The following is a 17,210-nucleotide window of genomic DNA, read 5'->3' as shown; positions in this document are numbered from 1 at the left end:
TGCAGGTCACAGTGCGGGGTGACCATCCCAGACACTCACATCTCCGTCAGCGGCTCCTCACCATCATCACTCACCATCCTGCACCCTGTTCTGTTTCCATGTAGCATTTGTCATTTGGTGAAAATGCCTCATTTGCTTGCTTACTCCTTGTTTACCTGTCTCTGTAACTAACACATCAGCCTTCCGAGAGTGAGAACACTGTCTGTCTTGTCTAGAACCCCATTTCTAGAATAGTGTCCGACACTCCATATTCAATTGCCCAGGCATGTGGCTGAGCTGGGGTGTGTCTGCGGGAGAGAGTGGTAGTGATGGTATACACAGTGAATTATAAATCTGCATGCACATTCACGTGGAAAGAATCTGTAAAAATATAAAGTCTTGATACTAGGAGGAACTTCAATTTTGTCCTCTAGTCAGGTGATTAACCTAGAACATTCCGAGTGCAGTGTTACCATTGTAATTCCAAGAAAAGGGAGTTTATCATCTCAGTTCTGTTGACCAGCCTGATTTGTCAGCAGCTCCTTGGACTGATTTAAACATGCTTTCCAGACACGTGCTCAGGAGTGGGAGTGCTGGATCGCAGGGTAACTCTGTTTTCAGTCTTTTGAGGAATCTCCGTACTGCTTTCCGTAGCGGCTGCACCAAATTACACTCTCACCAACAGTGTAGGAGGGCTCCTTTTCCTCCACCCCCTTTCCAGCATTTATTATTCGTGGACATTTTGATGATGGCCATTCTGACCAGTGTGAGGTGATACTTCATTGTAGTTTTGATTGCATTTCTCTGATAATTAGCGATATTGAGCATCTTTTCATGTGCCTCTTGGCCATCTGTATGTCTTCACTGCAGAAATGTCTGTTGAGGTTTAGACACCTGCACCCCAATGTTCACAGCAGCACTATTTACAGTAGCCAAGACATGGAAACAACCTAAATGTCTATTGACAGATGACTGGATAAAGAAGATGTGGTGTATTTACACAGGTGAATACTACTCAGGCTTAAAAAAGAATGAAATAATGCCATTTGTAGCAACATGGATGGACCTAGAGATGATCATACTAAGGGAAGTAAGTCAGACAGATAAAGACAAATACATGATGTCATTGACGTGTGGAATCTAAGTGAATGTGAACTTATTTACAAAACATCAACAGACTCACAGACACAGAAAACAAACTTATGGTTACCAAAGGGGAAGCCAGGGAGGGATAAATGAGGAGTCTGGGATGAGCAGAAACAAACTACCATATATAAAACAGACAGCAAGGTCCTACTGCACAGCACAGGGAACTATATTCAATAGCTCATAATAGCCTATAATGAAAAAGAGCATATTCATATATATGTAATACTGAATCACTATGCCATACACCTTAAACTAATACAACATTGTAAATCAAAAAAAAAAACAATGAGGAAAAATAAATAAGTAAATCCACATTCCCTGCTTTATTTGAAGCTAATTCTTTTATCTGCACAGTGTTCCTTTGTGCGCTGGCATCTCTGCCTTCCCATTCTAGAATGGGGTCATGGTTCAGGACAAGGCAAAGCTGCAGTGAGTCGGACTGGAACCACTGAGATATGAGGGCAATGCTGTGTCCTTAGTTACTGCACCCAGAGGAGGGGTCGTCAGTCAATTCTAGGACTGTTACAGTTTCCCCAGCTGAGAAATTGTTGCATTAATGGTAATAAGGTCAGTGAATGTCTATCCACTCTGGAGAGACTGATTGGAAGAACTTTGTGCATACTTTAGGGTCAAAAATGCATTGGTCTGTGGATCAAACAAAACAAAAATGTGATTAACTTCTGGCATGGAGCACTGGGGATTGATACACCCGGTGGATATTAGCTTCAGTTTCCACAGGAAAGAGAATGGTACCTGTTTTGCAAGGTCCTGAGGGTGGAGCCCTCATGAATGGTCACAAGGGGAAACAGCCAACACACTAACCACCATTCTGGACACAGACCACTGTCCTGTTTTTCCCTTTCAGTATAGTATTCAATCAACTACATTGCGTATTCAAAACTTTACGGTAGGCTTTGCACTAGATTCTGCCCAGCTGTAGGCGGATGGAAGTGTTCTGAGCACATTTGAGGCAGGCTGCGCTAAGCGATGATGTTCGGTAGGTCAGGTGTATTAAGTGCATTTCGACTTATGGTATTTCCAACTTACGATGGATTTACTGGGATGTGATACTTAGATGCAACCCTATCATGAGTTGAGGAAGATCTGTACTGTTTTTTTTAAAAAGGAGAGTTCACTGGATAGTCTCTTGATTTTAAAAGAAGTTTATATGTGAAATAATAAGGGGTGGGGCCTCACCCTTTACCTGGCTCTGCCCTGCTTCCCCTTCGATGTCTGGGGAGACATGACTCTTTAGAAGATGCCTTCGTGAGCGCCAGTGCCCACGTGGTCCTCAATTCACACTGTGGGATTTAAGATACTAGGGTTGCAGCTGCCAAATTATTGGACTTCCAGGCTCTGAGTGATGAAGTTGGTTTTATCACTAAGCAAACCAAATTAACACAAAACTAACAAGCAAGTATGGCTGTATGTTGCCTGGTTCCTACATCTCACAGCAGTGCTCTTTAAATACATCTATTTAAAAATGCATTGGGCTTTTTGCCCGAAACGGGCTACCACCTAAATGTGAGTCTTTGCTTTCAGAAACTTCAAATCCACATCTCTCTACTACAAGTTATTTTGAAGTCAATTCTACTTTTCTCATAGCAACATACCACGCACCGTCAATTAAGATAATCCTCTCTCCATAGGCTGTAGGACTAACAACCTTCATTGTACGACAGATACTGCTTTATCTTTTAATGACATTCCCAGTGATGGAGTTACCATCGGTCAGTAGAATTGAGTTGGTCCCCAAATTTGAAATAATGTCATCTCCCGTTTGTGCTTTAATACGTGAGAATTCAAAAGAAGTATAAATCAGTCTCAAGGCAATGGTGGTAAATCAACGCAGGGAAGTCAGGTTCCCTTAAGCAGAGCATTTAAAGTCCAAGACGTCCATTGATACAGTTTAACTGTGACGCTGTTGGGTCAACACGGTGTCACTTGCTAAGAAATGTAAAGTAAAACGGCCAGTGGACACCTCCCCGGCTGCTCCAAACCCCCACCCGCAGTGGGACCCTCCAGCCTCGGAGTGAGTTCCTTCTGGGCAGACTGATTATCACCACCATTCCATTCCCCATTTCTTTCTTTCTCAAACAGTACAGAATAATTTCTACATCAGCAAGAGAGGTTTTTAAATTCTCATATTATGTTCTGTTTTAATGTTTAGTGACAGTTTACCTCCAAAGAGAAAGCGAAATGTTAAAAAGTCACGCTAAAGTCCCGCTGACCTGTCATCACGCGGGAAGCGCGAGGCTCCTGCAAACTCGCCGAGAAGAAGGAAGAGGGGCGTATTCATGCACGAGGTCCGTTGTGGTGACAGGAGATTGTCAGATTCAGAGGAAACATGACAAATCCCAGCAGGCGCCAGCCTCATCAGAATTAGCAAAGGCATTTTAAAAATAAAAAGTAAATGTGTGGTGCTTTCCTCCCTTCTTCTGAGACCACCCAGAATGGGCAGCTGAAATGGCAGATACAGCAGAACCTGAAGGGTTACTTTGCAGGTTTAGTTGGAAGGAACTGATCACCAGTAAGTTGTGCTTAAATTTATCAGACAAACAGAGATGTGGAATCTGTTTGTCCCTTTGGGCATACAGACCAGCGGTCGCTACATGAAAGCGGAAAGAAGCTGTTCCCACAGACACACGTTCCAGTCAGAGGTGCGTCCGGCCACTGCCGAGGGACTGGTGTTTGGTCAACAAAACCGTGGGGCACCAGGTTCTGTTGCCACGTAACCTCGCCTGTGGCTGCCAATCCCCGTGGCCCTGCGCCCCCTCACGGGCTGCCACGGCTCCACCTGCCGGGCACCTGAAAACAGCGAGTTACTGGGGCTAACCCGTCAGTACTCGATGTGACCTTTGCAGAAAGATGGGAGTGCTCCAGACTGGAAGCCGTCGGAGGGCAGAATCCTGCATCCCAGAGTCGGCGGCTCCGCCCCCGGTGCCGAGGGCAGCACACACGAACAGCAGCCTCTGACGGCTGCGTCTGATCAGGGCTGGTGCTGCCAGTCACTAGATCCTTCCCCACGGCAACCACTTCCCCGCTGCCTCTAATTCTCGCAAAGACCCTCCTGTCGCAAAGACAGGAAGGCACTGTCGTTCCTCTTTTGCTGACGAGGAAACTAAACAGGGTTAGTGATTTGTCCACAATCACACAGACACGAAGGCCGAGAACCAGGACACGAAGTGAGGTTGTCATGACTCCAGTGCTCACCCCATCACCGTACACTGTCACCTCCTTCTGTTTTCTAAAAGGAACGACCCCTGCACATTGTGCCACAGAAGCGAAGGGCAGTGTCTGAATCCTAAGAGCACGCCCACTGCTCTCTATGAGAAGCCTGGTCACCACGTAAGTTGGGAAAGAAACAAAAAGTGTATTTGTGTATCTGAGCCAAAGGCTGGATTCTGCAGGGGGTGGGGCAGTTGAGAAAGTGAAAAAAGTGACTTCTGGTTATAGTTTTATTTTTTAAATAACTCTTTTGGCCCAGCACTATTCTCTGCACTGATACGGGGAAGTCACTACAGTTTGTAGGTGTGGGATGGGGGGGACACTCCGTGCCGACACACAGACTGTGTATTGCACAACTTCAAGGGGTGCTGTTCACACACGCCACCCAGCTGGTCAAACATACGATGGTTGAGAAGTTGATTAACATCAGAATTTCTCATGGCTTGGGTGAGACAATATTACCTCTGAATGTGCAGACACGAGAGAAGACGCTGCGCAAACAGCCAAGGAAACTCCAGCACAAACCAAAGCTCCTCTTACAGATTTGCTGCTGTGCCTGCTCTTCCCCTGCACGTCGACGCCCGGTATCCTGACCTCCCCAGTTCTCACCTGCTCCCAAGCTGCCGGCCAGAACGCAAGGTCCTGCCTGCCGTCCCTCGTTGTATCCTGGTTTTATGATGTTCTGAAGAAATCACGCATGGTATTGAGATTCCGTGGAGGATTAGGGTTTGCTGTAAAAACAACTTTGGCAACAAGGAACGGCTGTTCTTTCAAATCCGTGGCCTTGAGTTCAGAAGATACAGTCTGCAGTTAGCTTTGCGCGTGTTTCATGTTGCGGCTTTCCAGCCAGGACTTCGAGAGCACCGAAGGTCTTCTGCTCCCCCTTTAAACATAGTAACTTAGTTTTATCTAGTTTCCACGCGTCTTTGTTGTAGCTCTGTTTAGCTTTCAGGGTTTCAGATCAGAAAAGAAGACCAGGGAGAAATACAGCTTGTTGCCTAGACAAGGCGTCCCAGCAGCAGTGTTGCTCTGCTTTACAGGAGAATGCTAATATAACTTGCCTTGCTTCAGTCATTGCATATAAGCCAGAAGATGACACTCCCAACTTGCATATTTGTAACAAGACGGAATGTGGGCCTAGGGACAAGGGACCGTTTGCAGTGTTCACTGGTCAAAGCTGCGCAGCAAATCGAAACTCTCAGATCTACAGGAAGCATCTCAGGAAACTGCAGTGGGAGGTTAAGCCAATGGAAGCACAAACGTGGAAGCTAAAAGGAGTAGGTTGATTTCCACTGTGAAAAAACTCATCTTGAGACACAAAGCTCCGTAACATCAAAAGAGGAAATGTCATGAGCAACACAAAAGTGTTTATCAAGAGTGAAATCAGTCTTGAAATGGGTGAAGGCTGTCAAAACATACCGACTTTCAGTTCAGAAGTCAGTCAGTCCTGGGGATGTAATGCACAGCATGGTGACGATAGTTAATGACACCGTATTATGGGTCTGAAAGTTGCTAAGGGCATGTGATGGAGGTCAACACCACCAACTGAGGTGATCGTTTTGGCACATACACAAATATTAAACCATCATGTTGAACACCTGAGACTGCCACGGTGTTACATGGATAGCTCAAAAAAACAAAAAAACCAACAGCAACAAAAGTTAAGTAGTTGGTATTTCCAGGAAAAAAAAGTTGATAAAACTCGTCTCTAATGGTGAATTTTAAACGTGATAAACCCAATTTTAAAATTGATGAGCCTGTGGAGAATGACTTCCTGGATGGCTGTTCTGTTTCCCAGGGCCCCGAGCTGTCATCAGTTTCAGTGTTTTGTTTCTTCCCCCCCATGTAGCTTGGTGTTGTCAACTGTGGAAGACCAAACTATAAACACGCACAAGCGGACCCGATAAGAAAGAGCCACATTGAGTGGTTTCTCTCCGCAGAGTCATAGTTCACTTTATCCCTAAGGGCTAAGCTGCTCACCAGAGTTGGAATCTCCACCGGCGACGTGAAGTCCGCGGGGCTCACAGGCCCTCACGGTTCACAGACATCTCCTGGGGAAGTGTTCACCGTGTCAGTTTCTGCCACATGCATGACTCTCATTACTGTCTCCACATGACACTTAAATCCAAGCCTCCGTTTAGAATTAAATTAAACACACACATCTAGTCCCTGTCTGGGCTCCGTAACAGGCCAGGTATATATTTGTTGAGGGGGGTCTGATTTGACTCGTTGAACAAAACAGGGATGTTTGAAATGAAAAGCAGCCCACCCTGCAAGTCCGGGACATCAGATTCTGCTCAAAGTCCCAGCACGACGTAAAGAAACAAGGCTGAGGGGTTTAACTCAATTTTCTGGGTTGAGTTCCCTAGAGTACAGCGGAGGGAATGAAATGAGAAAAATCTCTAAGTCTCAAGTTTCCTCTGAGAGATAAATAAGCCATGCGAGTCAGGAAGAGCTTGAATTGTGAATTCTTCAACATCCTTTTTTAAATAAACTCATAAGAGGGGAGATTAGGGGAGGCGAGGGGAGAAGTGATAAACTCCATTTCCAGTCATAACGAATTAAGAGATTGCATTAGTAAGAGTCTTCGAAAGAACCATAAAGATCAAGGAGGGGGCTGGGAAAAATGATAAAGGAAAGTGAATCCAGCCTCATCCATTCACATTTGGAGACCAGGTACAACTGTGAAACGCATTTTGACGTTTCTTGTGAAATTCTTTTTTAGAGTGAAGTACAGTTGATTTATAACATTGTGAGTGTTCCAGGTGGACAGTGAAGTAATTCGGTTACACATATATGCATATATCTGTATTCTTTCTGTACTCTTTTCCATTGTAGGTGGTTACAAGACATTCAGTATTGTTCCCTGCATTGTGCAGTAGGTCCTCATAGTTTATTTATTTTCTAGATGGAGCACACGTTAATCCACGCTCCTGATTTATCCCTCCCCCTGCTCTCCCTTCGGTAACCCTAAGCTTGTTTTCCCCATCTGCGAGTCCATTCCTCTTTTGCAACCAGTTCATTTGTACCATTTTCTAGATTCCACCTATGAGTGACGTCCTGTGTATACGCACCCAGTATGGGGACCCCTAAATACATGAAACAAATGCTAACAGACACAAAGGGAGAAGTCGGTGGGGCTAGGCTAACCCGATAAGGTCAGTAAAGTTCTTCCGAAACAAACACATGAGACGCCCTTTCTGGTTTTTAGCCTGTTTCCCTCTGCATCGGGAGGAAATGGGAACTCCACTGAGCGGCATAAGCAGGGCCGATTCCCTCAGCCCACAGCACAGGATGAAGATGCTAAAGTGGCTCAGGACAGACCCACCCGGATTCATCTGGTAGGTAATTCCAGTTGCGGTGAACGTGCGTAAGGTACTAATTTATAAGAGACAGAGATCCTCACCCCTCGGCACCAGTGACAGCTTTAGAGGTCAAGTAGATGACTCCCCTCATCTACAGAAACCTGGCGAGGCTGAAGGGATCACCGGCCCCACAGACCACCCGGTAACGGCACGGAAGGTGGCGGCGGCTAACGCGCAAGGAAGCTGTTTCACTTCCAGGGGACGGTTAAGGAGGTGGATGGTTACTTTTCAGGCAGCAGCAAAAACACCTGAAACATAGTCTCCTTCTCCTGTTGCTGAAAATTCTGTTACTGTGTTTTACTTCACAATTGTACCCTGTCTGTCTCTGTAGGGGTGAAAATAATGTTATTTTTTTTTCTCCAGGCAAGTTCTAAAATCTTGAGTTTTAAATGAAGCAAAAGACTCCCCAAAACGGATTGTAGAAACCCACGATCACGACTGTTTCCATTTGCTTCAAAATAGAAACTTTTCTCTGTGATTTATGACATGCATTAAAATAGTCCTAGATAACAACTCAGCGCTGTCAAGCCAACTGCAGGGGTCCCTGATCTCAACAGGGTACTTGGGTAGTTGAGTTGCCCCAGGCTGAACATCATCATAACACAAATGGCAAAGAAAGGAAACATCAGAGGGAAATTTATTTTCAAACACATTTCTTTGGAACTCCAAAGCATGCTGAACATCATTTTGAGTTTGAATTGAGGTTTTTGCAAATAACGGGTCGTTATCAAGTGCTCTGCTTTTAGGATCCTGAAGAAGACAGAGTTTTCATGTTGTTGCTCATGCAAAATGTCTCTTTTCTCCAAAGGGTGTCCTTGAGGACATCTGAGGATTGAGCTGGGTTCTTGCGCTCGCGACTAGGGTTTTAACGCCCACGTTTTAACGTGGGTGCTGCATATGAGTTGACTGCAGTCACCCAAGTTCAACGATAGCTTGTCTAAGACCCATGAGGAGCCTCACTAGTTCTTTCCGCTCCCTCTGCAAACGGGCCAACTTAACAGCACATTCACGTGGGGCACGTTCGAGTCGTCTGTTGCCTTGTCTGTTGCCTCATCATCTTGAAATCATCTTTCTGGACCTCGCTAGATCCAGGTGTCCCAATGTATCTAACATCTTTCTCAAGAATTCAGTTCAGACAGCAGCTCAGGCGAATCTCAAATGAATACAGACGTCTATGGAAGGGACACAAATGGTCCTCAGATGTTCTCTCCTTCCACGTGGAGGTAACGCCACTAGTACAACGTTCCTGGTCTCTCCCTCCTCACATTTCCTGCACACCCTCTATCCCAGGAGAGGCAGAGCAAGTTACGTGCTTGCTGTGTCTGAGAGGGGAAAGTGGGCTTTTAGCACAGAAGTCTTTCTTCTCACCAGCCTGAGGCAGCCTGCATTTTTTGTACCCTTCTAAGGACTCGCACTTGCGAGGGTATGAGGGGAGTTCAGCGGGGGAGGAAAAGGACGACGGTGTAATGAGTTTCCTACCGGGAAGATGAAATGCTGTAGGTGTCGCCTGAAGGGCTCAACAGCAGCTCAGCGATGTTAGCGGTGCTGCTGTTACTGTGTTCCCGTCAATTGCTCCCTTTATGTCCGTTAGTACTTGTCTGGGATGTTTAGAAATTATCCCAGCTTCGTAAATTGACTATACTTCAATTAAAAAATAAAAATAGTAGCTTAATTTCTAATAAGGCTGCCTATTGGGTCCCATCCACCTTACATCTTTGCCTTATAGCTCAACGTATTCATAATTTAGGTAGGAAAGAAGGTTATTTACTGGTCCCTTCTGCATTCACCAGCAGACACCTTTGGAAGAGAGACTCTGGCTGGCCAAAGAGGAAGGCTTTCTAGGACAGCGAATAGCTAGTCATTGCTTGAAAATAAGGCTAATCAAGCTCTTTACCTATTGACAAGCACCCAATCTCTTTTAAAGTTGCCTAAATCTACACTCAACTTGCCCATCAAAGGAGACATACAGGTTCTTTTCGATGAATAATTCTAAGGACTTTGTCTAACCAAGACTCAGCTTTGATTTTTCTGACTCGATCAAAGGAACTTTCCTTCAACATACACACAATTACCTTTTTCATGAATTTGTTTTCCTTCCTCCCGCAAATCTTTTCTTTGTAATTAGCATGGAACAGAAGCCCTTTCCGTGTTAATATTCAGGCTGTTCACAGTTGCCACCTGAACTCCTGTCTCCAACCCACTCCGCCTTCTGAGGCTTTGAAAGTGGCTTCTAGGAGGCAGGGCAAAACAAGGCCCTGGGAATAACTGTCTACGGAGAACGGAAATGCGAAGCCACAGACATGACTCCTGGCTTATTTTTATTTGCAACTGAAGTAAAATCTTTATGATCAGAGTTTGAAAGAGAGATTCAAATGGTAATATTTGCTTCAATCAGCGTTTTATTAAGAAATAAACAACTGAATTGATTAAATTGTTTACTAAGTCCCTTCTCTGTATGTATGTATCCTTGTGGCATTTGCTGTAGGACAATGTGGAGCAGGTAATCACCTTAACAATTCATCTGAATGTCTAGGTGACGCAAAACCAAGGCCACAAAGAGGTGTTATAGGGAAGTCTCATTTTAATAAGAAAAGCACAACTACTGTTATTTACAATAAAATTAAAACGGATGCATAAAAGTTAATTCACAAAAGACCCTCAAGAACAAAACACGGACTAGAATTCAGCTAAGGCACGTACTGGGAATCAGAGAGAAGTGTCTTCCATAATTCATCAAATATTCATTGACTGTAAACAGCTTCCACCGTTCTTGTCCCTTGAGTTCTACCAGGGAAGACAAAGGCGCTTGCCTTCGGTTCTCTGTTGTAGTGCGGAGGGCTCGGCAGTAAGCAGTGAATGCACAAATGCAGAGATTATATGGTCTGTTGGGGATGAGAGGTGTTATGGAAGAAAATGAAAGTCCAGCAGAGCAAGGGGGAAAGGGGCTGCCTATGGTTCAAACCTACTTTAAACTATGTTTTGACGGGAGGTGACCTTGACCCAAGGTGACCTTGACCCAAGAAAGTGAAGGAGAGTATTCCATTAGGAAGGTATCCGCAGGGCACGGAAGGGAGGTCCCCGAGCTGAGTGAGCAGAAGCAGAGGAGGAAATAAGGTCTGGGAAGCATCCTTGGAGGTGGTGAAGGTCAGATCAGGAGCAGCTGTTGTGGATTCTAGCACGAGTGAAGTGGGGAGACTTTGCAGGGCTCCTGTGACATGTTACTCTATCATGGATTTAAACCTTAACTGATGAGAACATTTACTGACCACCTACTTAAAAACCCATTTCCCAAATATTCTGATAACTTTGTTCAATATTTAGTGCCATATTCAACATGTAAATATAATTCTTCTGAATAGAAAATTAGTTGACTCTTTTATAGAACAAGTCAACAGCCGTATCTAATAATGTTAGCTTTAAAGTTTACTGAGATAGTCCACAATCACTGAATATGTTGAACAAGTTATTTTGTTTGTCTATCTTACTCTGTCCGGAGAGTTGCCTGAGGGACTAATATTTAAACGGCTTTTGTTTGTTCTGTGTAACTTACAACCCAAGGTAGAAAAGAGTGGACATTTCTTAAAAACAATTTAAGGTAAGTGAACCACCAAAACCACCTACGCAACATATTACAGTTGAGGCAAGCAACAGAGAACCAAGGTCTGGGAAGAAAAGCTGGAGAGAGAGCTTCTCTACAAAATCTGAACGTTCATTCCAAAGCTCCACGTTTAACAGGTCATTTAGAAAGTCAGACAAATGTCCAGGGTACCACACATTATCAAAAAACCTTAAAATCCCTAACCTTTCGTGTCTGGTAGATTGCTAGAAAACAAACAAGGTGTCCAATGGGAAAAGAAGAAGTGAAACTATCTCTATTCGCTAATGACATAATCTCACACACAGAAAATCCCAAGGGGTTCACACACACACACACACACACAAATGACTGCAGTTGACAAAAAATTCAGCCAAGTTGCAAGGCACAAGATTAACACAGAAAAATTCACTGTATTTCTATTCACCAGCAATGAACAATCCAGAAAAGAAATTAAAAGAACAATTCCATTTACAATAGCCCCTAAAAGATTAAAATACCTAGGATTAAGATTTAACTAAGGAAGCGAAAATCTTGCACACTGAAAATGATAAGACACTGATGAGATAAATCAAAGACCTACGTAAGTGGAAATACATTTCATGTTTTCACGCACTGAAAGACCTATTATTGTTACAATAGAAATATAACCCATAGATCACTGATAGAAATGATCAATTAATTCAATGCAATACCCATCAAAATTCCCACAATTTTTTTTTGATAAAATGGATGATTCAATACTAAAAGTCATGGGGGCTTTTGAGGGGACCCTCCCCCAAGTAGCTAAAACAGTATCAAGAAAAGAACAAAGATGGAGAACTCACACTTTTCAATTTCAAAACTTGCTGCAAAGCTACAGTAATCAAAATAGTGCGCTGCTGACATAAGGACATATAGAGAAATGGGTTAAAACTGACAGCCTGGACATAAACCCATGCTTCTGTGCACAACTGACTTTTGAAAAGGCTGAAACATCCAACAGGGGAAACAACAATTTCTTCAACAGATAGCGCGGGGACAACTGGATATCCACGGAGAAAACAAAGCATGTGGGTCCCTCCCTCACCACATCCAAACACGTGCTCCGAGGGGAAAGATGCCCTGAATATAAAAGCTAAAGCCTTAAAACTCTTTGAAGAAAATACAAGGGTAAACCTTCGTGACCTTGCAATTGGCAGTGGATTCTTAGATATGACACTAAAAGCATGAACAAGAAAAGAAAAATTAGATAAACTGAACCATAAAATTAAAAAAAAAACAATCTTTGTACATCAGAGGACAATATCAAAAAATGAACAGGCAGCCTACAGGATGAAAGCGGTGTAAATTCTATATCTGCAGAGGACCTAGTTTCTAGAACATCTAGAGAACACTCACAATTCAACAACAAAAATTTGGCATAATTACAAAACAGGCTATGTGCTTGATGAAACATTTTCCCCAAGATAGACAAACAGCCGAGACTTAAATGAAAAGATGCTCAAAATCAATAGTCATTAGGGAAACAGAATTAAAACCCTCAGTGAGGTACCACTTCACACTGGGTAGGATGGCTTAATTTTTTTTTAATGAAAATAAGTGTTGGGGAGAATGTGGAGAAATTGGAATCATTGTACACCACTGGTAGGAATGTAAAATGATTCAGTTGCTATGAAAAGCAGTTTTGCAGTTCACAAAAAGTTAAACATAGGATTACCATATGACCCAGCAATCTGGGTTAGGTATGTACCCCAAAAGATTGAAAACAGGTACTCAAACACAAGCTTGGCTGTAAATGTTCATAGTAGCTTTAAACGCGATAGCTGAAAACTCAGAACAACCTAAATTTCCATCAGCAAATAAATAGATAAACAAAATGTGATGATACGCCTGAGGTGGAATAGTATTCAGTCCTACAACGGGATGGAGCCTGATACATGCTATTTGCACGGATCAGCCCTGGAACCGCTACGCTGCATGAAAGAAGTAAGACACGGAGAGTCACACAGTGTATGATTTCATATGGATGAAAACCCAGCCCAGGTGCATCCATTAATAAAGAGAGCACACGGGTAGTTTCCAAGGTCTGACTTTTTGTTCCGGAAAATGGGGAAAACTGCTTAATGGTGTGAAATTTCCCTTTGGGGTGATAAAAAAGTTTTGAACCTAGATAGCAGTGATGGTTTCATAACATCGTAAATGTTCTGAAGGACACTGACTTATTCACCTTAAAATGCTTCATTTTCTATCATGTAAATTTTGCTTGAATGAAATTTATAGAGATCAATTAATGTAATCCCTCATATTAAGAGGCTAAAGAATAAAAACCACATGAATAATAAAAAACATATTCATTAATGAAAAAAAGCATTTTACATAATTTAACACACATCTGACATAAAACCACTCAGAAAGCTAGGACTCAAGGGGAACTTACTCAAATGTATAAAGAGCATCTACCCTCCCCAAAATACATACAGCCATAATTATACTGAGTGGGGAAAGGCATTGCTCCTGGGACTGGGGAAAAACAAACAAGAGCCACTCTCATGTCTTACTCAGTCTCCTGCTGGAAGTTCTCATCAGCGCAGAAGGGCAGGAAAAGGAAAGAGAAGTTACGCAGATCAGAAAGGGAGAAACCAAACGGCCTCTATGTACAGATGACATGCTTGTCTATGTGGAAAATCCCAGAGGAATCTGCAAAGAAACTCCTAAAACTAGTAAATGACTTCAACATGACAGGAAAACTAAAAATGCAGTAGTACCCTTTAAAATAATTAAAAAACAGACTAGATAAACAAGATCATACTGCATAGCACAGGGAAATATACACAAGATCTATGGTAGCTCACAGAGAAAACAATGTGACAATGAATATACGTATGTTCTTGTATAACTGAAAAATTGTGCTCTACGCTGGAATTTGACACAACATTGTAAAATGATTATAAATCAATAAAAAGTTTAAAAAAAATTAAAAAATAATTATGTAGAAAGATAGCAAAACATATACAAGATTTGTACGTTGAAAACCACAGAACACTTCTGAAATGGTGAGATCAATCTGAGGCAGTGGAGAGCTGTATCATGCGAGAAGACCCAACGTAGTAAAAAATAGCAATTATCCGAAAATTGATATACAAGGTTTTGTAAAATTCCTTTTAAAAATCCCGGCCAGTTTCTATATTTATAAACAAGAATAACCTAAAATCTATGTGGAAAAACAAAGAAATCAGACTAGGTAGAATGATTTTGAAAAACAGTAATAAAATGAAAGAAACCAGTCTAATTTCAAGGCTTATTATATAAGCTACAATAATCAAGACTGTGTGGTATTGGCTAAGTGATAGATACACAAATAAATTAAACAGCATGAGAAATTCAGACAGAGGCCCCCCACAAAGTGCCTAACTGATCTTTCACAAAGTTGGAAAAGCAGTTCAGTTAAGGAACAATGCAGGACGTCTTCAACAAGGGTGCTGGCGCAAGTGCGTGCCCATCCGCAGGCTTCAAATGAACCTAGACCTCACTCTTACGTCCCATGCGGAGATTTATTCCATATAAACCATGGGCTTAAATGAAAAATGTAAACTTTTTACATAAGTAGACATATTTCTAAAACAGAAAAAAAATAGAAACTTTTGAAAAAATGGGAAAAATCTATAGGATCTTCAACTAAGCAAAGCAGTCTTAGACTTGACTCCAAAACCATAATCCATAAAAGATAAAAAAAGTTGGTAAATTGGGTTTCATCAAAATGACAACTTTTGAAAGATCCTGTTAAGAGGTTGAAAAGACAAGCTAAGACAAGCAGAAAGTGTTTCCAAAGCACGTATCTGACAAAGGACCAGTGTGTAGATTGCCTGAAGTACTCTTGGAGCTCCTTTGTAAAAAGCAAGCAATCCAACTGGAAAAAGGCCAAAAATGAGAGGAGACATTTCCCTGAAGAAGATATACAGGTGTCAAAGCAGCCCATGAAAATATGTTCAGCATCATTAGCCATTAGGAAAATGCAAATTCAAACCACACTGAGGTATCATCACACACCTAACAGAATGGTTAAAACTTAAAAAAAAAATAGCGTTAATATCAAATGTTGTCTAGGACGTGGGGAAAACAAACCACACATTCACTGCCAGCGGAACGTGGTGCAGCTACACTGAAAAATAGTTTGCAGTTTCTTTAAAAAGCTAAACCTGCAACTACCACCCAACCTAGTACCTGCTCTGCCAAGGACCTGCTCGAAGGTGACACACGCTGTTATCCACTGTGTATAACATTCGAGGTAACAAACCGACAGAGATGGAGAACAGACGAAGAGGTGCCCTGGGTTGGGGAGTGGAGGCGGGGTCAGGGCGGCAGGGGTGCGGCTGGTAAAGGGGTAAAGCAGTCTTCGCGGTGACGGAAGCGTTCTCTACGTTGATCCTAAGTGTTCTGTATCTTGATCATATTAACGTCCATGCACTGTGCTAACTATACTCTGCCTCTTTAGGACGTTACCCCTGGGGGAGTCTGAGTAAAGGAACAGGAGACCTCTCTGCTTTCATTTTTACAACTACACGTGAATCTAAAATTACCTCTAAGTGAACAGTTTGATTAGAAAATAAAGTGTGGCCTGAGACTAATTTCTTCCTCACAAGAACATTAAATCTTGAGCATCTCAAATCCCCGAAGCTGTCAGAACTGCGAGTGTGTTGGTAGTAGACAAAGGAAGTTGTCGAAACCCAACATTAGCATGGATATGAAGAAAACTAACATGTTGCAACATAAATAAATATATATATAAAATATATTCACAGCAAATGTCTTCTAATTTGATTACATTAGCCGACAGAGTTTCTACATAGTTAGACTATCTATAGAGTTATTATGAGCTGATCAGCACAGTTTTACTCTGTTAGGAAGTTTCCATTTCCTGAGCAAATGCATCATGAACACATGCAGACCACATAAACAAACGTGTTTGGACTTTACATTAAAAGAGAAAGCTGGAGATGGAGAAAAACCACACACACATTCAGCTTCCTGTTTCAAATACATTACCATCGGGTATGTAAATTGCAGAGGAATGAAATCCCGCCAAAAACGTTTATAAACGGTTTCTAATAACTAGGCACGTTCTCTAAGCTACGGAATAATTTTTTGATGATTAATAGCAAATTTAATCAACATTCCTCCTTTGTAGACAAATAAGGGGTTTCTAAAAATACCAGAGTCTTGAATCACTCAGAGGAAGTGAGAAAAGATACAAGGGTAATTTTTAGGCACACGCGTCATTCTGGAAATTGCTGAGGAAAAGGATTAGGTTTTACAAAGACCACGTTGACACACTTTTCTTTTAATAACACTAATTTCTTTTTATTTTCTCCAGTGAATCACTGTTTCTGTAGCCCGGTGCCTCCCCGTTGTGAAAAGCCCGTCGGTGTTTTTCACGCGCGCTCGCCGGCCTCCCTGGTGAACGCTAATGTAAAGATGTGGCTAGTGTGATCCCGCACAACGTCCTCTTCAGAAACACAAAACCCTTTCAGCGTCCACTTCGCCCTGCGTTCTATTTTCAGGAACATGGATGGCTACACTGCGTTTGCAAATTTTCCACCATTTCTCTTCACATCGACCTTTGCTTCATTGTTTCCACCGAATGTAGCTCCAGCCCTTCTCTACTGGGCCATGAAACAGGCAGGCTCCCGCGTTCAGGAGCACTGCGGCAGGACATGAGGTAGCACGTTGAGACACGGGTGATGGGCTCAAGATGCCAAGAGGAGCTGGCCAAAAAAAAGAAGAACAAAAGAAAAACCATAGAAGTTACTCCGATGTGGGTATGTCACTACGTGGAGAAACGTGGCTGCACTCGCGATAAGCCTCCGGGATTTCAGTCCTCTTGGTGAGAGGAGCCTTGACCACTGTTCCCTCAG

General features: G+C 42.7%; 1 protein-coding gene across 1 annotated transcript in view; it reads right to left on the bottom strand.

The window, feature by feature from the left end:
• Positions 1-17,210, bottom strand: part of CSMD1 (CUB and Sushi multiple domains 1) — a 1,700,362-nt gene that overhangs the window by 1,054,254 nt on the left and 628,898 nt on the right. The window lies entirely within an intron of this gene.

Source organism: Vicugna pacos, chromosome 26 (assembly GCF_048564905.1).
Source record: "Vicugna pacos chromosome 26, VicPac4, whole genome shotgun sequence".
Taxonomy (NCBI): domain Eukaryota; kingdom Metazoa; phylum Chordata; class Mammalia; order Artiodactyla; family Camelidae; genus Vicugna; species Vicugna pacos.
Note: the sequence above shows the minus strand (reverse complement) of the source record. Positions and strands in the feature narration are given on the sequence as shown.